The sequence below is a fragment of the Vulpes lagopus genome, chromosome 21, assembly GCF_018345385.1.
Source record: "Vulpes lagopus strain Blue_001 chromosome 21, ASM1834538v1, whole genome shotgun sequence".
Classification (NCBI taxonomy): domain Eukaryota; kingdom Metazoa; phylum Chordata; class Mammalia; order Carnivora; family Canidae; genus Vulpes; species Vulpes lagopus.
Genome location: NC_054844.1, coordinates 12,532,872 through 12,559,010, shown reverse-complemented (window position 1 = coordinate 12,559,010; position 26,139 = coordinate 12,532,872). Strand labels below are relative to the sequence as shown.

General features: G+C 39.4%; 1 long non-coding RNA gene across 2 annotated transcripts in view; it reads left to right on the top strand.

Annotated features, from left to right (window-relative positions):
- LOC121480164 overlaps positions 1–17,298 on the top strand; it is a 43,836-nt gene extending 26,538 nt beyond the window's left edge. For both annotated transcript variants that reach the window (XR_005984898.1, XR_005984897.1), the window contains 3 exons: positions 14,578–14,644; positions 14,906–15,006; positions 17,153–17,298. This is a non-coding gene — a long non-coding RNA (uncharacterized LOC121480164). The remainder of the gene's footprint in view (positions 1–14,577; positions 14,645–14,905; positions 15,007–17,152) is intronic.
- The last annotated feature ends 8,841 nt before the right edge of the window (positions 17,299–26,139 follow it).

Here is a 26,139-nt window from a genome sequence, read left to right as displayed (position 1 = left end):
TGATCTCTAGGCTTAGTGTTTCCCACCCAAATCTCATTTCCTTCAACAGAATCCTTTAGAGTGGATTGCTCAATCCCACAGTGAATGCCCACTTCACCCGGGGTCACATTGGAGCCGTGCCAACATTTGTCCCTGTACTCACCAGGGTGGCCCTGCAGCTATCTCAAGGGTCTCTGGCCCTTGTGCAAAAGAACTAAGGAAGCAGATGAAGGCAAAATCTGTGCTTTCTGGGGGAAATGATTCCCAAAGCTTACTTCTGCACCCTCCTAGGTAATAAATTACGCACCTAGATAAAGAAACCCCACCTCCCACAGATAAGGATCGGAGTGGACTTATTGAAATGACACAGTAATCCAGGCAAGGCAGTACAAAGGTAAACTCAAAGAGCCAGTAAAGTTATAAGAGGCAGATTTTCTTTTTAATGAGCACATGACTGGCCCATTTTTTCTGCCACACATGCCTGCACCAGATTTCTCTTTTAGGATCAAATCCTCAGTTTTTCTATTTTCCCTAGATTTCTATGCCATGGGTCTTGCCTCACTTCATTCCTCAGCTCAGATGCACACACTAGACCGTCTTCCCCATCTTCCACCCACCTGGAGCGGGGACCCTCAATCTTGGACTTCTCCAGACTTTACCAGACCTCAAAATGGCCCCAAATCCTTTCCAACGTCCTTGTCCTCAGCTATCAAATAGATGATCAGTGAGCAGCACCCATGAAGCTTACCCTGTGGGCCAAGCAGCGTACTGAGGCCTTAAGGAGAAAAACTATAGAAACAGAAGTCATAGATGTCATAGATATGCCCTGCCCTTATGGAATATGACTTAGTGTCTGTGGGTCACCTGTTAAGTGAAAGCCATTATCCTCAGCACTTTTTTATACAGTCCTTAATTTATCATCACCATGACCCCAAAAGCGAAAGCCTCATTTTCTCAGTTTTCCAGATGAGTAAACTGAGTTTCTCAGAGGTTGAGCCTTTTAAGCAGCAGCTGGCCAGTGTCAGGTCCAGGACTTCTACCTCCAAGCCCAGGCATTTTTCACATCATAGTTGCATTAAAGAGAATCAAACCTAATTGGGAGTACAGAGCACTGTGCCTTGAAATCAACTCAAAGTATTTTCAAAATAGACTGTTAGTGAGAACTGATGGGTGATAAACTCTGAGCTTGAGTGATCTGGTGTCTTCTGTGGAAAGGAAGGGTTCAAAAGAGAAAGATTGTCCTTTGCCCATTGACTTATTTCACTCAGCATAATACCCTCCAGTTCCATCCACATTGAAGCAAATAGTGGGTATTTGTTTGTCGTTTCTAAAGGACAAACATTATATGGTCTCATTTATTTGAGGATTATGAAAATTAGTGAAAGGGAATAAAGGGAAAGGAGAGAAAATGAGTGAAAATATCAATGAGGGTGACAAAACATGAGAGACACCTAACTCTGGGAAATGAACAAAGGGTAGTGGAAAGGGAGGTGGGCGGGGGGTTGGGGTGACTGGGTGATGGGCACTGAGGGGGACATTTGGCGGGATGAGCACTGGGTGTTATGCTGTATGTTGGCAAATTGAACTCCAATAAAAAATATAAATAAAATAAAATAAAAACAAAAGAGAAAGATTCCTCACACGAGGAGACCTTTGAAATCACATGTGAAAGAATAGAGGGCTCAGGGCACTTGGCTGGCTCAGCAGTTGAGCACCTGTCTTTGGCTCAGATCATGATCCTGGAGACCCGGGATCGAGTCCCACATCGGGCTCCCTGCATGGAGCATGTTTCTCCCTCTGTCTGTGTCTCTGCCTCTCTCTCTGTGTCTCTCATGAATAAATAAATAAAATCTTTAAAAAAAAAAAAAAGAAAGAAAGAAAGGAAGAACAGAGGGCTCTAGATTGGCAGGGAAGAGAAAATAAAGCAGGAATAAGCATCTTCCCTTATGGTTACTTAGACATTCCTCCTGTCTCGGAATGAATTTTCCACTCTGTCTCCCAGAGTAAGAGGAATCATGCTGAAACGTGGCAGGGTAGATTCAGGTTAAATAGACTGAAAAAAAAAAAAAATCTCTGGTGATGAGGTGGTTAAATACCAAACTCTTTCACTAAAGGAAGTGGTGAAACGTAGATTCTTTTTTTTTTTTTTTTCTTTCCCTTGGATGATTTTGGCTTGCTCCCGCTGGAGACGCAGGCTCTAGAAACATCACCTGAAAACAGCAATCCTGCTGCTCCAGGATTACCTTATTATGCTCACATAAAGAAGGTTCAGGACAACCTGTGTAACAACAGCAGTTACTCAACCCCAGACCCTCCCAGAGAGCTACTACTGGGAAGGCTTTTCTCACCTTTTCTCCCTGGTTCCCATACTCCGACAAGCATGAACCAGAAAGGGCCTGAGTCACTGGGTCACGTGACAGAAAGTGCACACGGGGCCTCTCCACACTTGGCACAGCCTCGTGAAACCAAAATCACCGGTGCCCTGGGAGCTGAGGAGCACCAGCCAGGTACAGGTCTGCTGTCGGGAAACAACCCAAAGCAGCCATCCAGCCACTCCAGCTTTAGAGGAAACTCATAAATGGAAATGATTGATTCTAGGGCCCAGCAGCCTGGCTGAAGGACCAGTTCAGTGGGCCACTTAAGGCCTGTTGTCCACACTTGGGGTCTGTGGGAGGCTGCAGGGCCAGGCGTGCTGACAGGAGGCCCCAGCACCACACACTGTTTTCCACAGCAGGAGATGCTCAAAGTGGCTCCTTCCCGGCTCTCTGGCTGCTGCCCAGGTATGTGTTAGTCAGGCCATCAGACAGTTGATTAGTTAATTGGTCGGTTAATTAGTTAGTTCTACAAATAGCATAAGGGCACAGCCCACCACCTAGAAAATGAGTTTCACGGGCTCATTAATGATTTCACTGCCCGTAAGGGAAATCAGAAAACAGCCTTGAACAGGAAGACCTCATGAAGAAACTTTTCTCCTCCTACTGTCATGATTTCCATTTTTCTAAGAACCATAGACTCAGAAACTGTTCCAGTTAGTCAGATCTTAGGAATCACCTAGCGTAAGCCCATTGTTTTCCAGGAAAGGAAGCCCAAGCCCAGAGAGATGAAGTGACTTGCCCAGGGTCACACATCTGGTCCGTGCCCTTCACCTGGGAGCAGACCAGCACACATCCAAGGTGAAGGAGGAGGAAGCAGGCCATTTCCCTCTTGTATTTCAAGTAATAGGGTTTGCCTAATATTGACAGGTATAGTTTTCAATGTTTCTGCCTCCCGTCCATGTCCCAACCACCACCATGGTCACCAAACACACATAAATTGCCTGCTCTACTGCTTCTAAGAACTCACTAAGCCTTTTATTTCCATGAGAAGATCTTAAATTTATAGGTGCCATTCGTTCCCTCTAGCAGAAATGGGAATGGCTTCCTGACCTACAGAAGGGGGTGGCTATCCTTGGCAAATTCAGGCTGAGTGATAAATGCCACCCAGAGTCTCCATCCACCCCTTTTTTCTTTCCCATTGTTGCCTCCCAATTTCCAGAACCCACCTCCTCACCACTAAAGTGAATCAATCAGGTGTAGACATGTGGGTGGTTGAAAAGAATTAGGAGTTTCAAATCAAAAGACTTCCCTACATGTTAGCTGCGTGACTTTACTCAAGACATTTAACAACTGGCATCTTCAGATTGAGGGCAATAATGCCATGGCACCATGAGAATGAAATGAGATCATATTTTGGGAAAACCCTTCTCAGATTGTTGAGAGGAAATGCAAGAGATTTTCATTACTGCCTCTGAGCTGCTTGATCATGCATTAGAGTTCACAGCTGAGAGGAAGGGTGTTGGCAGCTGGGCTGGGCCACAGACAGGGCTGGACATTGGAACTGTGGTCTCTTCCACCTGCGTGCACAGGAAAGAGCCCCTTCCCACAGTCCTCAGAGGGGGCTTGGCAGAGGCCGGTCATATCTGGAGCCAGATGTGAGCACAATCCCAGAATGCACTGATTGCTGCTGTGTGTAGGTCCCTCTAGGTGCTTTTTTCTCCCGCCCTGCCCTAATTTGAGTTCTCATGGGTTCTGGAGCATTTTAAAGAGGCCATGTTACTACTGGCCTAGACAACAGGCAGTTTGCTCTAGGGCAACAACTCATTTTTTTTCTTAGTCTGAGTTTATGGAAGTAGAGAATATTGGGGATGTGAACACGTACTTCCTATGTCCTTTGAGCACTCAGTTCACCCCCTGACTCCAATATCTTCAGCAGTCTTGACAAGAAATAATAATCTCTTCTCCAGCTGAGAGTGATATCCTCCATCTCAAGACTTTGCTCCTTTCAGAAAGAGTGTCCTCTTTTACTAAAGTCAACCACACCACCTATTTGGTCACTTCTCCCCAAATGCTCCCCTTATCCCCAATAAGCATGGCTGACCCCATTCAGCAGCCCCTTCAATTTCTCCTCTCTACACACATTTTCTCCTCTACTTATGAGCATGTTCAGATTTCTGATAATTTGACAAATGTTCTTTGATGTTTCTTACTCAATTTACAATCTTTTTTCATTTTCTTTCCATTGCTACATTTCTTAAATCAGTGATCTATAAAAGCAGTCCTTTCTTTTCCTAAAATCAGTATTTTGCCTTACCTTGTGCTCTATGAAAACTTGACTCCTAAAGGTCACCAGGGTGTTATCTAAAGATCAATGGTTAATTTTCAGTCCTCATTCTTCCTCTGTAGTATGGATGTCCCACTCAGTGGGATTTACTTCTCCCATGACTTTGATGGCCATGCACAACCTCACATCCCCATCTCTCTGCCTGGTTCCATGTCCCCTTTGTCAAGACCTTTTCCTTTTACTGGCTCCTTAATATAGTCATTTGTTAGGATCTAGTTCCCAGGGCCTCTGCTATTCTGTTTATTCTCTTCTCCTTGTTAATTTCATCTACTCTTTTAGATGATTGTTAGTTTCATTCTGAAAATATGTCCAAAATCTTAATTTCCATATACCTGAAATTGCCAGTTGAATGTTGTCTTCCTTAGGATGCTTATAGTGATTTGATATATCTGAAATTAATTTTATCATCTTTTTGGATTCTGTGCTTCCATTAATAACACAACTTCCCTCTTAATTCATCATTGAAGTGCTGAACTTTAGAACTATTCCTAATTCCTCTACCTTTCTCATCCCCATTTTTAGTCAATTACCAAGTCAAGTCAGTTTTTTTTCTAAATAATTTTGCAATCTCCTTTTCTTCTTATCCATTTCATTCATACTGACTTCACCTTCCCTAATTCAGAAAATTCATTTTTTTATTTATTCATTTAACACACATGCATTAAGTGCCTATTCTGTGCCAGGCTCTGTGCAGGGAACCAGGCAAGCAGAAACAAACACAGACTGCCCTTGTTCCAGCAATGGAATTTACAGTCTGGTAAGAGAGACAGATATTGCTCAAGAAAACATTAATGAATATATGACTGTAAATTGAAATGAGTATTCTGAAAGAGAAGAACGCAATTAAGGTTTGAGACACGAAGTATGAGTAGAAGTTGATTAGAAAAATGAATGTAACATGCTGAGAGAAGGAAGAGAGTTGCTCAGTGATGAAATAATTTATTCATGCTATTTGATCAAAAGGAACATAGTAGGTTCAAGAAACTGAAAGAGGCCAGTGAGGCTTCTGCTAAAAAGGCAAGGGGGAAAATGAGACTAGGAAAGGAGGGGAAAAAACCATATCAGCCCCGGTCAATCAGGTAAGTTAATTGCTTGGACTCCATCTTAAAATTGATGAGGAGCAAATGAAGAGTCTTCACTATTACTCACTTTGACTATAGCAAAGGCCTCCTACCTAAGTCTGACTTTCCTACTCCAATCTGTGCTGCAAGTCATCACAAGAGTTTTCATGAGATAAAACTCCAACCTATCTAGATTTATTTCCCAAGACCAGCTTGCACAACTTGTACATCACAGGCCACTGCGACCCTTTGATATCTGGGCTATTTGGTGCTTTTTGACTCTGTGCCTTTGCTTACCTCCACATGTGCTTCAATTGCCATCTACTGCTCCTCTCTACTTTATGGCTACCTACCACTGAACAGACTATTTAAATCCATTATTTTCTGGAACCATAAATATCCCAACTAAAAATGGCTCTCCATGCACTCAACAACCACTATACTTACCACTTACACATTGCAAGAGCTTGAGTTTTAGAGCTAGAAAGTTTTGGGTTGAATCCTGGTTTGGAGTAAATTTATTTAATTCTGGAAGTTTCAGATACCTAATCTATAAAATGGATAAAGCCATTGTATTTACAGGATTATTGGGAGAATTAAATCAGAACACATTTCTAAAGTATCTAAAAGGGTACCCGGCACATAGAAAACATGGATACTTGTTAATCACCTAGTCTCTTTTCATCTTACTTTCCTAAAGCAATGGTAAGCTTTCTAAAGAAAAGGATTGTCTGTTATTTATCTTTGCATTTTTACATTTAACATAGCACCTGACCTATAATAGGTATCCAATCAATAATGGTAAATGGGGCAGCCCATGTGGCTCAGTGGTTTAGCGCTGCTTTGGGTCCAGGGGCATGATCCTGGAGACCTGGAATCGAGTCTCAAGTCGGGCTCCCTGCATGGAGCCTGCTTCCCCTCTGCCTATGTCTCTGCCTCTGTGTGTGTGTGTGTGTGTCTCTCATGAATAAATAAAATCTTTTAAAAAAATAATGGTAGATGATTGAAGAATTGTTTAATAAAATAAATTCAACATCAGAAAATCTTTTTTTTCATCAGAAAATCTTTTAATTAACAAACCACAAAATCAGATTAAAGGGAGGAAAAATCTGATCATTTTAAGAAATACAAAACAATCAGCCAAAATTTAATTTGGCCATGAAAAAAATCTTAACAAAGAATAAAATACAATGTGTTCATCCAAAAAGTCTCTTCATCGAGATCTTATACATAATATATTTGATGGTAAATCTTAAAAGCAATTACTTTAAAGTCAAGAATAAGACAAGAGTGCTTGTTATAGCATTTCCATTCAGTACTAGAAATTCTAATCAAGGAAACAAGACAAGATTAGAAATAAGTATACAAAATAAAAAGGAATTTACAAAACTGTCACTACTGATGGAGGATATGATTATCTATAGAAAATCCATATAGAAAATGAATATCAATAAAATTAACACAAGCATCCTGAAATATCCTTCTTTAAAATTGACATATAAAAGTAAATAGACTATACACATACAATAAAACAGTATTCAGCTGTAAAATGGAATGAAGTACTGATAGATGCTGCTTCATGGAGCTACCATAAAACATTATGCTAAATGAAAGACAGTCACAAAGGACAACCTATTATATGGCTCCAGTCAAATGAAAATTCAGAATAAAAAATCTATAGAGACAGAGAGTAGATTAATGCCCTTTTGGGGCTTGTGGAGTGGGGAGAAATGGAAGGATAAGTAAATAGCTTAAACATACCAGGTTTCTTCTTGCGGTAATGAAAATGATAGAAAATTATGGTGACAGTTGCACATATTTTGAATATCCCAAAAACCATTGAATTCTGTACTTTCAATGGATGAACTGCATGGCATGTGAATTACATCTCAGTAAAGGCATCAAAAAGTTGAGAGATATCTATTCATAATAAATGATGAGAAAACGTAATGGAAGAAATTTCATTCACAAAATCAATGAAATCTGTAAGGTGCGTAGAATACTAACAAATATTGTGTAAAATCTTTATTGAGAGAATTTCAATATTAAAATGCATAAGAAAAAGAGGGCACTGGGTGGCTCAGCAGTTGAGCGTCTGCCTTTGGTTTGGGTCATGATCCTGGGGTCCTGGGATGGAGTCCCACATCTGGCTCTCCACGGGAAGCCTGCTTCTTCCTCTCCTATGTCTCTGCCTCTCTCTCTCTATTTCTCATGAGTAAATAAATAAAATCTTTTAAAATAAATAAATAAATAAATAAATAAATAAATAAATAAAATGCTTAAGAAAAGACCTGAATAAGTGGAGAAATAAAACATGTCCATGAATGGAATATTCAAACTGCAAAACATCAAGTCTCTCTAAATAAATCCATAAAAGGAATATGATCCCACTCAGATACTATTTGATCTTAATATTCACATGGAAGGGAAAGGAGCTAAAAATAGCCAAGATACTCCTGAAGTGGACAGAGCGAGAAACAAGATTTACCCTACCAGAGATCAAGACTTCCTATAAAGTGGAATCATTGACAAGAGTATATTCGTAAGGGATGGGCAAATAAGCCAATGCAACCAAATAGACAGCTCAGAAACAGATTTTAAAACTTGGTGCATGAGAGCACGGATTTTTTTTTAAAGGTTTTATTTATTCATGTGAGACATAGAGAGAGAGGCAGAGACATAGGCAGAGGGAGAAGCAGGCTCCCTGCAGGGAGCCGGATGCAGGATCACAACCTGAGCCAAAGGCAGATTCTTTTTTTTTCTTTTTCAAAGAGCTAGAGAAAACAATCAGATAATTTTTATTTTTTTATTTTTTAATAATAAATTTATTTTTTATTGGTGTTCAATTTGCCAACATACAGAATAACACCCAGTGCTCATCCCGTCAAGTGCCCCCCTCAGTGCCTGTCACCCATTCACCCCCACCCCCTGCCCTCCTCCCCTTCCACCACCCCTAGTTCGTTTCCCCGAGTTAGGAGTTTTTATGTTCTGTCTCCCTTTCTGATATTTCCTACCCACTTCTTCTCCCATCCCTTCTATTCCCTTTCAATATTATTTATATTCCCCAAATGAATGAGAACATATAATGTTTGTCCTTCTCTGATTGACTCATTTCACTCAGCATAATACCCTCTAGTTCCATCCACGTTGAAGCAAATGGTGGGTATTTGTCGTTTCTAATGGCTGAGTAATATTCCATTGTATACATAGACCACATCTTCTTTATCCATTCATCTGTCGATGGACACCGAGGCTCCTTCCACAGTTTGGCTATTGTGGACATTGCTGCTAGAAACATTGGGGTGCAGGTGTCCCAGCGTTTCATTGCATCTGTATCTTTGGGGTAAATCCCCAGCAGTGCAATTGCTGGGTCGTAGGGCAGGTCTATTTTTAACTCTTTGAGGAACCTCCACACAGTTTTCCAGAGTGGCTGCACCATTTCACATTCCCACCAACAGTGTAAGAGGGTTCCCTTTTCTCCGCATCCTCTCCAACATTTTTGGTTTCCTGCCTTGTTAATTTTCCCCATTCTCACTGGTGTGAGGTGGTATCTCATTGTGGTTTTGATTTGTATTTCCCTGATGGCAAGTGATGCAGAGCATTTTCTCATGTGCGTGTTGGTCATGTCTATGTCTTCCTCTGGGAGATTTCTCTTCATGTCTTTTGCCCATTTCATGATTGGATTGTTTGTTTCTATGGTGTTGAGTTTAATTCTTAACCACTGTGCCACCCAGGCATCCAAGAGTAGGGATCTTAAAAAAAAATCTGTGGAGATTTTTTTGAAAGATGGGTTATTTAATAAATAATCCTGATATAATGAATTACCTACAAAATTTTATCTTCCCCACCCCACCAAACACAGAAATAAATTCCAAATGACTTAAATACAAATTGGAAAAGAAAATTTTACAAAGATAAGGAGAAAATTGGGAGAATGTCTTCATGATCTCAGGGTAGAGATTTCCTTAAACAAGCAAAAAAGCATTAACTTTATATGAAAAAAAAATGGATTGATTTGATTAAATGGATTTTTCTAAAATTCTGCAGTATTACAAATATAAAAACAAAGTGAAAAGATAAATCACAAACCGAGCAAACCGAGAGACTATATTTTCAATGCATATAATCAACAAAAGGTTAATGTCTAAAAAATATGAAATGCTTATTTAATTCAATAAAGAATAACCCAATAGAAAATGGTCAAAAGATACAAATAATAAATATATAGGAGAAACCCAAATGGCCAATATACTTATGAAATGATGCTCAACCTCATTAGAATCAGGAAAATGGAAGTTTTTTTAAGAAAATTAAGACTTGTCGGGACGGCTGGGTGGCTCAGTGGTTGAGCATCTGCCTTTGGCACAGGGTACGATCCTGGGATCTGAGATCTGCCTAGGGCTCTCTGTGGGGAGCCTGTTTCTTCCTCTGTCCATGTCTCTGGCTCTTTTTCTGTGTCTCTCATGAATAAATAAATGAAATCTTTAAAACAAAAAATTAAAGTTTTTCAGTACCAAATCTTCTCAAAAATGCAGAAAAATAAGACCTTTCATAAACTGCTGGTAAGAATGTAAATTGGTGCAACCCACTATGGATTAAAATATGGAAATACATAGTAGAGTTAAGGATATGCAGTCTTCAGGACAGAAATTCTCCTTCTAGGTATATACACTTTAGAAAAACTATAGCACAAGTGCATAGGAAAGCTTGTTTTTAAATTTTTTGCATTAACTATAATAGCAAAACAAAAACAAAACAAAACTTGAACAGAAGAGTGAATAGTTACAATTACATATCTACAGCAGTTAAAGAGGATTGCCATGGATTAATCCAAAAAATTACCTTGGATCAAAATAAAAGAAAGAAAAACCACCTCCTAAGTGACATACAGTATGACACCATTTATATACATTTTTAAAACATGAAAAACAATACTCTGTGTAATTTATGGTCACATAAATGTGTAGTAAATACAAAAACATACATAGAAATGGCAATCAGGGGTGCCTGGGTGGTTCAGCTGGTTAAGCATTCTGACACTTGATTTCATCTCAGGCCATGATCTCTTGAGTTGTGAGATTGAGCCCTGAGGTGGGCTCCATGCTCAGCAGAGAGTTTGCTTAAAGGTTCATGTTTTCTCTCTCTCTCCTCAAGTAAATAAATAAATCTTTAAAAAGAAAAAAGAGGGACACTTCGGTATGGACAAAAAATAAAATTAAAAAAAAAAAAAAAAGAAATGACCATCAGAAGCATAAAAATGGTGTGCCTCGGTGGCCCAGTTGTTTAAGTGTCTGCCTTTGGCTCGGGGCCTGATCTTAGTGTCCTGAGATCCAGTCCCGCCAGGTTCTCTGCTCAGTAAGGAGTCTGTTTCTCTTTCATTCTCTCCCCATCGCCCCCCAAATAAATAAATTTAAAAGAAAAAAATTTTAAAGAAGCATAAAAAAGAGCTTCTTGAGGTGAGGGTAGGGGTTGAGGCAAGCCAAGAGTGGCAAGTAGGGGTGAAGTTCCACAGGGAATCCAATTATTTTCTTACTGTTTTGCCAAATATGACAAAATTTAACATTTTAAAACTGGTGGTGAGTATAAAGAATTCTTATAAATATTCTCCATTTCTATATGTTGAAATATTTAATAAGAAGAAGAAGTAAAAGCTGAGGTTGTTACAAATATACCAAACAATAGGTTAATATCTTTAATATAAAAAACCTCTTGCAAGTAAATGAAGTCAAAAGCATCCACAATAGATATATGAAATAATAACATGAACAGAAAATTTACATAAAATAAAGTATTATTAATAAACATTTAAAAAACCATTATCAAATAAATTCAAATTAAGAGTAATTGATGTTATTTTCACATATTAGCTTAATATGTGAAAAAATATTTTTCTTAATGTTGGCAAAGGTGATTCCATGTACACTCATATGACGCTGGTAAGCTATAAATTACTATCAATAAGCTAAAAAAAACCTATTTGGCAGTTTGCATAAAAAGTCCATATTTTTTTATCTGGTAATTACACCTCCAGATATCTACCAGAAACAAAAGCAGGAATGTAATGAAGATTTGTGTTCAGAGATGTTATTTATTGTACTGTTCGTAATAGTAGCCAAAAAAGGAAGAAAAAAAAACACAACATAAATATCCAAAATAAGAGAATGCTTCAATAACTTATAAATTATGGTTTACTTATAACATAGACTATTATGTAGTCTTTCACCTCTGATGACACTTATCAATCATTCTCAAAAATACTGAGGAATGACTGTGATGCAATATTAAGTGATATGTAGGGCATAGACCTGTGTTACAGTGCTGCCCCCACAACATAAATATACACAGGGGTCCTCATTATCTATATATTCATTATCTAAGTCTCTGTAGTTGAAAGATTTAATGAAATAAGGAGAGGGCACCTGGAGAGCTGCACAAATCACTAGCAAATAAAAATCTTGAAAGTTCAATCAATAAAAAAAAAAAATCAAAGAGAAAATTAGCAAGAATGATGACAAGATGGACCAAGCAAAAGAAAATAATCTATTAAAGTATTATGAGAGGCCATTCAGGACACTGACCAGCTCTTCAAACATCTTTGCACAGTTGGTCCTCTTTATAATTGTGCTATGAAATAATCAAATGTAGAGTGAAAGATGTAGTATTAAGCTATCTTTCATTTTCTTTAGAAAAATCATCCCATACTCTTCCCCCATCATTTTATTTATTGACATTTTTTTCTAAGATTTAGTATATAATTGCAAGTAGAACCTAATTTTTTTTTAAGATTTTATTTATTCATGAGAGACAAAAAGAGAGAGAACAGGCTCCCCACAAGGAGCCCAATGTGGGACTCTATCCGGGACCCCAGGATCATATCCTGAGCCAAGGCCAGACACAACCACTGAGCCACCCAGATGTTTTGAAACTAAACTTTATTTTAAAGGTTTATAATAACATTATTTGTACAATTTTTATTGTATCCTCAAGATAAAAATCACAATCTACTTATGAAATTTGATTCTCATTTCAATTGATTAACCAGTTGATTCTAGGTTAACAAAGACTTCCTAATTGCTGTATATAGAAAATAAAGAATAGAACAGCACTGTCCAATAGAAATATAATGTCACCCATTTGTATAATTATGTGAAAGTAATTCTAATGGCATACTGTACTTACAATTATCCAAAATATAACAATTTCAACATGTAATCAATATAAAAATTAATGGGATTTTTTTTTTTTTACTAAATCTTCAAAATCCAGTGTATTTGACACAGCACATCGCGATTTGAACTAGCCATATTTCAAGTATTATATAACTCAGGTCTAGAAGAAAATGTACCAAAAAGGCTTTCAAAAATGTTTATAAAATGGTCTCGCATAAATGGAGGGATTAAATTAAATTTAATTTTAATTTTCATAATTTAAAACTTTTAAAGCTTTGGCATTTAAGTATCCCATATTTTAACCGTTTTAGTTTATGAAGGGTAATATTTTTCTATATCTGTCATTCATGGCTTAAATACTTAAATAATTTTTTTCCTGTTTCTCTTTATATCTTTTGCTAGTTGCATTTCATTTCCTGCTTTAGCTCTTCTGGTTTTCTCAGCAAATTATTTCAATTTTTGACCATTCTTTTCACTGGTTGCCTGGTGAACTTCCACTTCTGAGATCATTTTAAAGCAACCCTTGACCCTGCCAAGTTAATTTCTTTCTCCCCTTCCCTGCTTTCTCATGGATCAAAATCTTTTTTCTTATGTTATTAAAGCCATATTGTTTTATTATGAAACAAGCAGTTCTCTTAGACCTCTTTGTCTTTTAAAAAAAAAAAAAAAAAAAAAACCCTGCCCAGGGGACCCTTTAAGCTAGTGGAAACCAGTTCATTGATTATCATTCTTTTTTCTCCTACTGGTTTCCTTCCTTCTGTCCTTCAGAATCATACATTTATAATATATAAATGTACAGTTACTTTCAACCAGGTTGATAAATTTAAATTTTCAAACAGTTATTCCCTGAACATAAGTATCATATCAAGAATTGTGTTTTCAATCCAGTGATTTGATTTCTCTAACACTTGCCATAAGGGGCTATTTGTCCTACATAAGCCTGAGAATTCATTCACTTTATGCCATTTTCATGCTGTCTCCTTTCAAAGAAGATATATGCAGAAATTTTTCCAATACTATTGCATTCTGCATTGCAAACTTTGGGTAGGTTGTTCAAAAAAAACTGTGGAGCTTGCTCAAGAGATTATGTATCATTTTCTTAGGGGCTAATTGCTAAATCTCACTTTTTTGGTGTCCTTCAAATCCCTGAACTGGAGTTTTAAGAAAGAAAAGAACTGAGAAAAGAATTATCAATTTATGTATGTTCTAAATAATTTTGAAATCTTCCCTGGATATCAGGCAGCTGGCACTCATTACTGTAAGAAAATACATGCTCAGGAACTAGAAGAGTTTGTTTAAACAATAGCATTGAACTGAAGGAAAAAAAAAAAAACAGTAATAGTTGGGGGAAGAGGGAGTGTATCCAGGTGGTAGCTTATGGAATACTAACAGTTTACCAAAGTGATCCAGTCAAAATCACAGATGCTGAAATCCAACTCCCTGAACATCTGCTCAGAAACCCTGACAGGCCACCCACAGAAAACAAGAGGATTTTTTTTTCTCCTTCCAAAGGTGGAAGTGATGGATTGTGGATAATAACTTCTTAGGACAGGAAGTCGAAAAATAAAATGGAACAAAATGGGGTGGGATGAATTAATGATCATTTATATGTGAGATGCATTGTGAGTAAAAGTGGTGAAATGTACAAATGGAATGAGGTTATTTGGGGAGGCTCATGATCTGTTTATATTCTGCTCTCTTCTGTATAGGCCTTGAAGAGACTAGAAGACAGTCTGAAAACGTTAACATTCCATATAGGTGAATGCATGGGAGGAGGTAAGAAAACAAAAAAGAAAGAGGTGGAGGGAACAAAAAGGAGGGATAGAGGGAGGAATTGCAGTTAAGTGTATTTCATTTGTAGAATAGGTTTCCTGGAGGGGGAAAAAAACAAACCCAAATATTGGTTACCATGTGATTAAATTAAAAGACATCTATTGAGTATTTGCTCAGTGCTAAGAAGTATCCCAAGATGAGTGGGGTCATTAGATCTCTTCATAAGACATATATGTCCTCCCTCTCATCACCACATGCCTGCAGAAGATGGTCCAGTTCTTACCTCAACACAAAGCGGGAATCCACACCAGAATGGAGCCCAGTGCCAGGCCCTTTCTGAGGCCAATCTGGAGGAACCTCTAAAGGTAAGAAGGATTCTAGAATTTATCTAGGCCTTTAAAGGCTGACCTTAATCTTGAGTTATTGTAAGCTCATTAATGAGTCCTTCCCAGGTCCTTGGTCCTTCCCTGGTCCTTCCCAGAACTCACTGTCTTCTCATTAATTTCTAAATGGGCTAGATAAGAACTCCTGCGAATGATCCAAATCAGAACTGGATGTTTAGGGAGAATGTATAAAGCATTATTTTTGTCTCAGTGAGTTTCTTATATCAGGCCACTCTCTTCCCCAAGAAAGAGCAGAGGAGTTATCTGTTAAGGGAAACTCTACTGTCTGGGGCTGAAGAAAGGAGCCATAGGGTCAGAAGAAAATCCAGAGAATCTGGCTACAGGTACCAGTTGCTAGCTGTGTGCTACTAAACAAATTGCTCAACTTTTCATGTGTTCATTTTTTCACCTTTCAAACAATGGTAACATTACCTATGTCACAGTGTCACATGGATGATTAAAGTGAGATAAGACACCCAAACATTCTGGTAATATCTAACACAGATGTTAATTGATATTTATAAAATTATGAGAGAGGTACCTGGAAGGTGGGAGTATAGATTTCTAAGCAAGTTAGGGGAGTAAACCAGAGAGACTAGACCTCTAAGAAAGTCTCTGGAGATAAAGGATGACACTCAGAAAGTTGGAAGGATACATCCAATCCAGTGATGGAAACTACCTAAATAATCAGATTCTGCTCTTAACTTATGAACTTGGGATCATATTTTTATAATCCTATTGAGCCTACATGCTGCCTGTGATAGAAGGACAACTGAAGGACACGGGAAGACAGCCTGAAATCCACTGCTATCAAGGGTTTTAGAGACAAGGAGTGTTGTGTTCCGGAAGCCGTAAACATGGGAGGGACAGAGCTGGCCGCTTACAGCCATCTGGCTACAGTCCTACCACACCCTCTTCTCCATCCTGTCTGAAACCGCACCCCTGGGGCCCGCCTGAAGCTGGACCAGATTCCATATAAATTGGGGGGCAGAACGCCTTTCTTAGACAACCTCTCAGAGAAACCCTGTTTCTTCTTGGGTCCCAGTCCTGGGTTTCTTTTCTCCTTCTCTTCGTTAATTTTGCAATTTACTTTGTTGTATCTTTTAACCACACAATAAAGCCATGAGGAGACAAATGCTGAATTAACAAGCAGGGCTGCACAATTGAGCTATGCTAGTGGGTGTGAAGTAGCATCACACTGTGGTTTTGATTTGCATTTTCCTGATGACTAATGATGTTGAGCATCTTTTCATGTGTTTAATAGCCATTTGTACATTTTCTTTGGAGAATTGTCTGTTCAAGCAGTCTGCCAATTTTTTAATTCGGTTATTTGTTTTTGCAATACTGAGTTGGAAGAGGTCTTTATATATTCTAGATATTATAGGTCTAGATAGATAAGAGGTCTTTATATACTCTCAATCTAGATATCTAGACTCTAGATACAGGATTTGCAAATTCTTTTCAATTCTGTGTGTTGTCTTTTCACTTTTTTAATATTGTTTTTTGAAGCACAAAACATTTTAATTTTGATGAAGTCCCACTTATCTATATCTTCTTTTGTGGCTTGTGCTTTTGGAGTCATAAATAAGATTCTGTTGCCAAATTCAAGATCAGGAAGACTTACTCCAATGTTTTCTTCTAAGAGTTTTATAGTTTTACCTCTTACACTTAAGTCTTTGATCTATTTTGAGTCAATTTTTGTATATGGTGTGAGATAGGGGTCCAACTGCATTCTTTTGCCTGTGGTTATCCAGTTGTCTCAGTACCATTTGTTATAAAGATGATTCTTTCCCCCAGTGAAGGGTCTTGGCACTCTTGTCAAAAATCAGTTAACGTGGATTTATTTCTGGACATTCAGTTCTATCCCATTGATCTACATGTCTATCATTATGCCAGTACCACACTCTCTTAATTACTGTTGCTTTATAATAAGTTTTCAATTTAAGAAATATCAGTCCTCTGACTTTGTTCCTTTTTTTTTCAGGACTATTTATTTATTCTGGGAGTATGAATTTAGAATCAGCTTATCTAAGAAGCAAGCTGGAATTCTGATGGGAATTATATTGAATCTATAGACAAATCTAGGGAATATTGCCATCTTAACAATATTATGTTTTCTGATCCTTAGGAAACCTGAGTGGCTCAGTTGGTTACGTGTCTGCCTTTGGCTCAGGTCATGATCCCCAGGGTGCTGGGATTGAACCCATTGAATGGCTTCCCGCCCAGTGGGGAGTCTGCTTATCCTTCTCCCTCTATCCCTCCCCATGCACGTGTGCTTTCTCTTGCTCTCTCTCTCTCTACCAAATAAATAAAATCTGTTTTTAAAAAGTTGTTTGATCCATGAACATGGAATGACTTCTATTTACTTACAGCTTATTTATTTCAACAATGTTTTGTAGTTTTCAGAGTATAAATTTTGCACCTCTTTTGTTGAATTTATTCCCAAGTATTTCATTCTTTTTGATACTACTATAAATAGAATTGATTTCATTTTCAGAGTGTTCATTGCACATATATTCTGCAAACTAGCTGAACTTATTTATTAGTTATAATCATTTTTGTGAATTCCTTAGGGGTTATTTTGAGAATTCCTTAGGGATTATTTATATATAAGATCATGTCATCTAAAAATACTTTTACTTCTTCCTTTCCAATCTGGATGACTTTTTATTTCTTTTTGTTGCCAAATTGCACTTGCTAGATCCTCTAATACAATGTGATAGCAGCATCCATGTCTTCTTGCTGATGTTTAGGAGAAAGTACCTACCTAGCCTTCCAACATTAAGTATGATGTTAACTGTAAGTTTTTCATAGATGCCCTTCATATAGTTAAGGAAGTTCCCTTCTATTCCTAATTTGTTAGTGTTTTATCATGAAAGGGAATTAGATTTGCCAAATGCTTCTTCTAAATCTAGAGAAATGCTCATGTGGCTTCTTTTTATTCTGGTGTATTACATTAATTACACTGATTGACCTACCAACATTTTGAGCTCACAAGAGATTCTGAGCACAAACCAACCAACTAATCTGCTCCTGAATTCCTGAGCAACAGAAACTATGTAAGATAATAAATACTTATTGGCTTGTAAGCTACAAAATTTTAGGATAATTTGTTATGCAGGAATAGATAACTAATACAGTATTTTTATCTCTGTTTTATAGATGAAGAAATTGAGGTTTGAAGTATTTACCTGCTTCATAACCCCACCCTGGGTTAAAGAGTTAGAAGTGGAAGTGATTTGAACCAGGTCTTCTGCCTCAAATAGGTTTTCCTCCACAAATTTCTACTATATTTGATGATTCAGTCCAAGTTAACTGCAAATTGTTGTCTCTGGTTGGTAAGCCCATCTCATATGGTTGGGCCAGTAGTTCACTGCATAGGGGCAATGGCTGAAGGGGCAGATGAGGACTGGTATTTAGCCTGAACTTTTCCTACCAAGCTGTGGGCCCCAGCTCAGGGCTGCATCTGCCCAGAGGAAATGGCCCCCTTTCAAATGTGTCCAGAGGCACAGTCTGATTGCCAAGTCACATATGCCCAGAGGGCTGATAGCCCCATAGAGATATTTTTCTAATTTGCACAGAGGCACTATAGGCACAATTAGGTTTACTCCAATAAAATTATATAACTGGAAAAAGTCTCCTATTTCCATGTTTACTAGTTTTACATGCCAATTAGGCAATATCAGTCTATGGAACTATTCCCAGACAGTTTTAAGTCTGTGACAAGATCTATTCTTGCCACCCTCTCCTACCTCCCACCCTCCAACACCTCTTCCTTGCTTTGGGGAAGGAGAAGAGCAAGAGAAAGACTTCCTAGTATTTGAATGTCTCCCACGTGCCACTACATGACTGGTCACCTTTCATACTCAATATCATTTAAAGCTGATAATTCTGAGAAGAAGATATTATCCTCAATTTATAGATAAGGAAACCCACTGAGAGAGGTCAAATAATATATCTGAGTCACACAGATGGTAAATGGCAAAAAAAGTTAAAAAGTTAGCCTGAAGTTAAAACTCAGGCTCATCTGACTCCAGAATCTATGTTCTACCCACCACAACTTTCCAACAAATCTAAAGAAGCTATCCTGCCAGGAACATCTGCATTCTCACAGATAACAAATAACATTCTGAACGAATTGCATTTAAGACCCTAAGACATGAGATTATTGTAGGCATTAGGAAGTACCAACACTCTTCAACATACAACATAAGTCACCACAATCTGCACAGTATAATCAGACAATCCACTGAAGTCCACATCCTGGATCTCAGAGGTTGGTGTACTTTTTAACTCTGAGGCCAAAAAGGTCTACTAATACCGGAAGGCAGATGTTCATTTATTTCTTCCAGCAATATTTTTTGAGTGTTTACTAGGTACCACTAGAATGTGGCAGGGAAAGAAGATACAGCAGTAACCAAGGTAGGTATGTTCCCTGATCTGGTGGAGCTTAGAAGATAATGGGGATCCTTATGCTACCCCTTCTCATTTTTACACACACATACACTCCACATCATACACACAGCTGAATAGGAAAGAAACTATACACTTGGGTGCCTGGGTGTCTCATTCAGCTAAGTGTCTGCCTTTGGCTCAGATCATGATCCTGGAGTCCTGGGATCCAGCCCCCATCAGAATTCCTGCTTAGTGGGGAGTCTGCTTCTCCCTCTCCCTCTGCCCCTCACCCAACTTATGCTCGCTTTTCACTCTCTCTCTCTCTCTTTCAAATAAATAAAATCTTTTTTAAAAAAAAAAGAAAAAATAGAGAAAGAAAGAAAGAAAGAAAGAAAGAAAGAAAGAAAGAAAGAACAAAACCATACACTTAACTGTCATAACTCTTACAGTGGAAAGCTCAATTGACTAGGGCAGAGATGGTGGTTTAAAAATAAGCAATAGCTGAGAAAGCAGGGGTGATGCTTCCAAGAAATCTTCCTCTTATCTTCTCAAGGGAACAATAACAGCACGCACACAGATGCCTCTAAGCAGCCATTCATGGGGCCAGAGGAAGAGGCTCAGACAACCCTCCCCCTGACCTGAGGGTGAAGAGAGGGGCATGGCAGAGAAGGAGCACTTCTCAGAGAAGGAGGAGAAATGACCTTTAGGAAAAGTTGGCTTTAGAGTCAGGAATGTCAGCTTATTATTCCTATGATTTGACCAGAGAATCTCGGAAGGTGGCAGAGTTTGAGTTCATTTCAGAACAACATGTAGGAAGAATTAACTGGCCACCCAAAACCTTATCTGAACCTAAAATGTCTGCAAAATTGGGCAACAACATTCAAAGAAACAGCCTTTTCCTTGCAAGCTTTTAGTGCCAAGAGTCCTTCTGGTCCAGTTGTAACTGAGTGAATATAGAAGCCAAGAAAATTAAATGGAATTTTTGGAACTTGATTCTGGGTGTGCTGCAAGCTGAAGACAGACATATTTGGGTTTATGAAAGTGGGGTGTAGGCTTATTTGTTTTAGGGTCCTTCCCATCCTCCAGAACCTTGGCCAATGTCACAGAGTCAGGCTGGCTTCCAGGCTCCTTGCAAAGACCAAAGTTCAAGGTGATCAATCCAAAAACTTCTCCATTTACAACATATTATATAGAGAGCATTTGCTGACAACACCCTTGTAATATGTTCAAAAACTCCATATACCAGAAAAACTGGTTAGAAAAATGGAATTTGATACCATATCAAAGAAAAAGATGCATAGGTACTGATAAGATAGCAATGTAGGCTGTCTCAAGGGCCCCTGCACAAAGCAGAAAAAAGGACAGTGTGCAGGGATCCAGGCCATGCCTCTCCCAGCTAGAACAGCTCCCTTTCCCTCCTCATAAACTGGAACTCTGGAAAGCATTTAATCTAGGGGAATAAGGTCCAAATAGAGGAGACAGACAGGTAGACAGATAAAATATATAAAACATGAATGAATGCTGATATACAATAAATGCTGCATTCAGAGTTAGGAGGCTGTCCTAGCCCAGGCCACCACTGAGTCCCTATATGGTCTTAAGCAAGATCATAACTTGTAAGTCTTAGGGTTGTTTCAACTGATAAACTCTCAATTTGGTCTAACAATTCTCTAGGGACCATCAGCCCCAACAAAAATTGACTCTGATTGTAAGGAAGCTCTAGACAAAGCTTCCAGGTGCCTTAATGACCAGAGCTTAAACCCTACCTTGGTCTCCTCCTCTTGAGAAGATGGAGTTTCACATGGAGATAAACCTGAGAACTCTTGTCATCTCTATTCTTAGAAGACCCTTATAACTGAGCACAGAACACAATTTAGAGATGAAATTAGTGCTTCATACCGTAGTGCCCTGGGCCATAATAATAATCTAGCACTCATAGTAATAAAAGTTTACTGTTATTGAGGATTCACATGGGTCAGACCTGGGGCCCAGCATTTTATAGATGTTGACTTCTTTAATCCCCACAACTTAGAACTATTATTTTTCCTGGGGTGCCTGGGTGGCTCAGTCAGTTAAGCAACCAACTCTTGATTTCAGCTCAGGTCATGGTCTCAGGGTCACGGGATAGAGCCCCATGTCAGGCTCCACACTCTACTGGGAGTCTGCTTGAGGTTCTTTCCCTCTCCCTCTCCCTCTATCACTTCCCCTTGTGCATTCTCTCTCTCTCTCTCTCTCTCTCTCTCTCTCTCTCTCAAATAAATAAATCTTTCAAAAAAAACTATTATCATTCCCATTTTACAGATGAGGAAACTAAGTCTCAACAAGGTTAGGTGATTTATCCCACACATTGCTGCTCAAATAGCAGAAGCAGACTTCAATGCCAGGCAGTCTAGCGTCAGTGTTCCTGACCGGTGTAAAAGCAATGACATACATGGTCTAGCAGATACGTAGGTACTCAATAAAATCCAGGGGGATGCCTCAGAGATACTTCAGAACAGATTTGCCAAAGAAACAGAGGCCCAAGGGACAGAGGAGAAAGATAGACTGAAAAGTCGTTCTCAAAATAAAATATGAAGTCAGGCCAGTGACCACTGGCAGAATGAGGACTAGATAAACAGGGAGGCCCCTACAGACAGGGTGAGGGAGGCATGTTGGTGAGAGGAAATTGCTAGAAACTCATGCCAAGTGTCCAAGAGCCTGTCTCCATTGCTTAATGGTTCTGGGACTGTTTGAATGGGTCTTGTACACTGCATTCCTGGTTTAGGTCTGAAAAAGGGTCAGTCCTGGGTCAAATGAGCTGAGAGGGCTCTGCCTCCACCCACTGCAGTACATTTCCTCTGTATTTGTGTTGATTTCTTCAGAAAGGGGTGAAAAGGAAGGGATATAAGCTATCATTTACTACATGCCCCCTATAACATTGAACTAAATCTCCCAGCTATTCCCCTTTCCCATTGCCCTGCAGCATTCACCATCTAGTCCAGGATTTCCAGAATCCCAGTCTTTCTCTCTGCTCCCCAGTCTACAATTGAGCTTAAAAAATCCTTCACAGCTTACTTCTTTTGAGAAACTTTCACATCACAATTCTTACTGTCCCAGGCAACAATGAAGCATCACCATCCCTCAAAAAGGGTATGGAAAGGCTAGTCTGCAGGACAGAGAGAGGGGGGCAGTTGTGATCAAGTGCCACTCCCAGGACAGAAGCCAACAAGGAGCAGATGACAGGCACAAGTCCTACCACACATGAAGGACTCAGGTCATACCTGTTGGAAGGAAGGGAAGGAGGCAGAGAACGAGGAAAAGAAGACAGAAAAGATGCTTCAATTGAGAGTTATAGTTGATTTGAAGATTTGGAGACCTCCAGATCCTACTCAGGACCTGCCAACAGCCAGTGAATTTTTATTTTATAAAATTAATCAGATAACACACTTCTATTGATGAATTTGATGGCTGCTTCGTACATAAATTATGTTCATCTCAGCCTGTCTCTCACTAAAGTACAAGCTGCTAAAGCCTAATGTGTTAAAAACATTATCTATTTCTATTTGCTTCTCCTTTCTCCACACTGTTCTTGGGAGACTGAGCTCTGCCCTTGCATCAGTGACTTCCAGTGGGTTCTCCAATGAGAAGTACAGATGGAAAAATGGAGGATGGGAAAAGAGCATCTCTGGGGAATTAATTCCTAGCTGCTAGGCCATGTTTGGGCAGTGGCTGTGTTCTTCTACCAAGCACCAAAACTCCTGGTGAATAAATGGCCCTTCCCCAAAAGCCGTAGCCCTCTCCAAGGCTGATAGCCACTTTTTCCCGTGATACCTTCAGACTGAGAGGTGACATGGGTCTTCCACCATGTTCATGTTCATCCTGTACATTGTACCATCCCTTCCTGGTTCTCTAAACCATATCCCACAGCTTTGTAAGTTGTCCTTTCATTAAACCTCCATTCACATTTGTATTCCTTATGGATCAGTCACTCAGTATGGAGTTGACACTGTGCTAGGCACACACCAATTTGGTACTGGAAATGAGCTCTATTTCACCTCTTCCTCCTTCCTGCTAGTGCCAGGGAACCCCAGCCCCAGCCCTACAGGGGTAACTCCTACCTAATTCTTTTCCCTTTAATAAAATTTTATTGTAGATGATGAATATATCTCTGGGTTTAGGCTTAGAAATCTCTCTTACAATGTAAATACGACTTCTGGGAGGAGCACATTCTTATCTTGATCATTATGGAAGTGAATAACCTTCTCTGACTTATTGGGGAAAGTGGATAAATATAACATGTTTTGAGAGTCTGATTTATTAGCCATTATTTAAGCGTTATCACCTACACAACTCCCTAAAGACATAGTACAGCAAATGTTGCTTGATGGGGACAAAGGAAGGAAAAGATTGTTCATTGCACGCTAAGGAGGATGCTGAGGGTGGGTGACTAGAGGAATGTGAGGACACGGAGGACAAGTAAAGGGGATTATGTCCAAAGATACGGAAGGACCCTAAAAAGAAACTGGATTCTTTCACATATTTGTACAGGGCTGGGCTGGCCCCACCTATTTCCTTCCTCCTTCTCTCCACCCATTACTGCTCTACTTGAACTGCTGCTTCCTCCTTCTCCTCCTCCTCTTTCCCTCCTGTGTCCTTGGGCTCCACTTATGTATTGCCTAGGTTGCAGATGAAATTCACGTTCACAATTGGCAGAAAGATCCCAGGTACCTCTGGTGTACCATTTAAACAGATGAGGGCCTGAGGAAAGGTAGGGAATCTGAGAGAATGTTTCCATATGGGCCCCGACATTTGTGGCTCTGCCTACAATGGGTATTATGTGGATGAAACACCCATAGGCAGGATTCATCCATCCAGGAGGCCGAGGACATCCATTCACCCATATTGGTGTTCTCAAGATACCTGGGGGACTGGTGAATTGGCAAGCACGGAGATGTCTCCCTTCTTCAGCATTTAAATAATGCCAGTGCTGATCACACCACACAAGGATAGGAGTTAATAACTCTCTAGAAGGGTCCCGACAGCTACATGATTCTCTGAGATACAGACTTTTTGGTTATCAAGGAAAGGAAAGGGGCAAGGGCATGTCAACTCTGATCACATGTACAGTTCTGGGCTCTTGCTCATGGGATTTATGGCAGAGGCTGCTATTGCCTACTGCAGTATCTTTTTACCTCATCAACTGGAGAAATGACATTTCCCAGCCTCTGCTAGGTTCTGGCCAATGTGTGATTAGCAGAGGCAATACATAGCAGCTTCCAGGAAATCTCTTTATAAGACAGCTGTCAGGTGCTATTTTTCCCCTTCTTAATTGTCCCTCCCTTCTTTCTGCTGTTTAGAGTGTGGATGTGATGGCTAGAGCTTGTGTAACCACCCAAGACCATGAGATGGGAGCCACATACAGAGGATACCAGAATATTAAAACCAAAGTCTGAGTCCTTGACTGTGCATGACTGTACCAATCCTAGACTGCTTACTTCTAGACATCTTATATTTGAAAGGAAAATAAATTTCTATCTTGTTTATAACACTGTAATTTTGGTTTGTTATATGTCACCTTATCTGATCCTAATTGACAAAGCATCTCTCCAGGCTTTAGGTATAACACCAAAGCCATCTTGAATAAATTCTAGTCCAGAAATTCCATTGTCATTTCCTTAATTTCTCTGGAGGTGTCTAAATATGGAACTCACTTTCCCTTTCTTTTGAGGGAAATGAAGAAGACAATATTCCCATGGTCCCTGAAGATGCCCATCTCATGAATGACAAAGCAGAAAGTGAAATATAGCATCTGGGTTCCCATCCAGGCCAAATTCTGGTTCCCTGGTTTGCCAAGAGCAGCTATCCCACAGTCGAACTATGAAATAGACACAGGAAACCCACTACATTTAGGGCCACAATCAAAATCAGTAATGATGCGTGTCTCCAGATGACTTGGTGATCCTTGGATAAAAAGAGGCGTAGGAAATAGAAACTCATCCTTGTCCTCAGCTAGAAAACAGCACTCCGTGAGTCAGATCCGGCGCAACAGAACTGAGGCACAGAATGGTGCATCAAGCCACTTCAGGAAGTAGTGAACAGTAGGAGGAAGTGGCAAGTGATGAGAAGGGAGGGTGGAGAAGGTGGACTGCCAGAGAGTGGACACAATGTTTCCAATCACTCTTTCTTCCAGCTGTGCCAGCCACATGGTGTGTTTTGGTCCCTTCGTGATCTTGTGATGAGCCTCTTTTCTCATCACTCTTCACCTTCTCCACTATCATCAGGCCTGCCCCAAACATAAATTCTAGATCATTCCCTAAAGAAATTATGCTCTCCTATAGCTACAGGCCTCTGTTCATGCTCTTCTGTGTGTTTATAAAGCCTTAACCTTCTACCACTTGGAATGATACCTCCTCAATAAAGCCTTCTTAGATTTCCTCAGACCAAGTTAGAACATTTCCCCCTTGCTTTCAGAGCACTTTATACAGTCATATGAACTTCCATTTTAGGGATAACCAAGGGGCTGTATCATATGTACATTTGACTTGCATGGATTTAACTACACATGCTCAGTAAACAGAAAGAGGGAAAAGAAGGAGAAAAGAGAAAGACATATTTTTATTCCTAACACTCTACAAAATATAGCTTCATAAAATTTTTAAAACAATTTTTAGGGGTGCCTAAGTGGCTTAGTCAGTTAAGCATCTGCCTTCAGCTCAGGTCATGATCCCAGTGTCCTGGGAT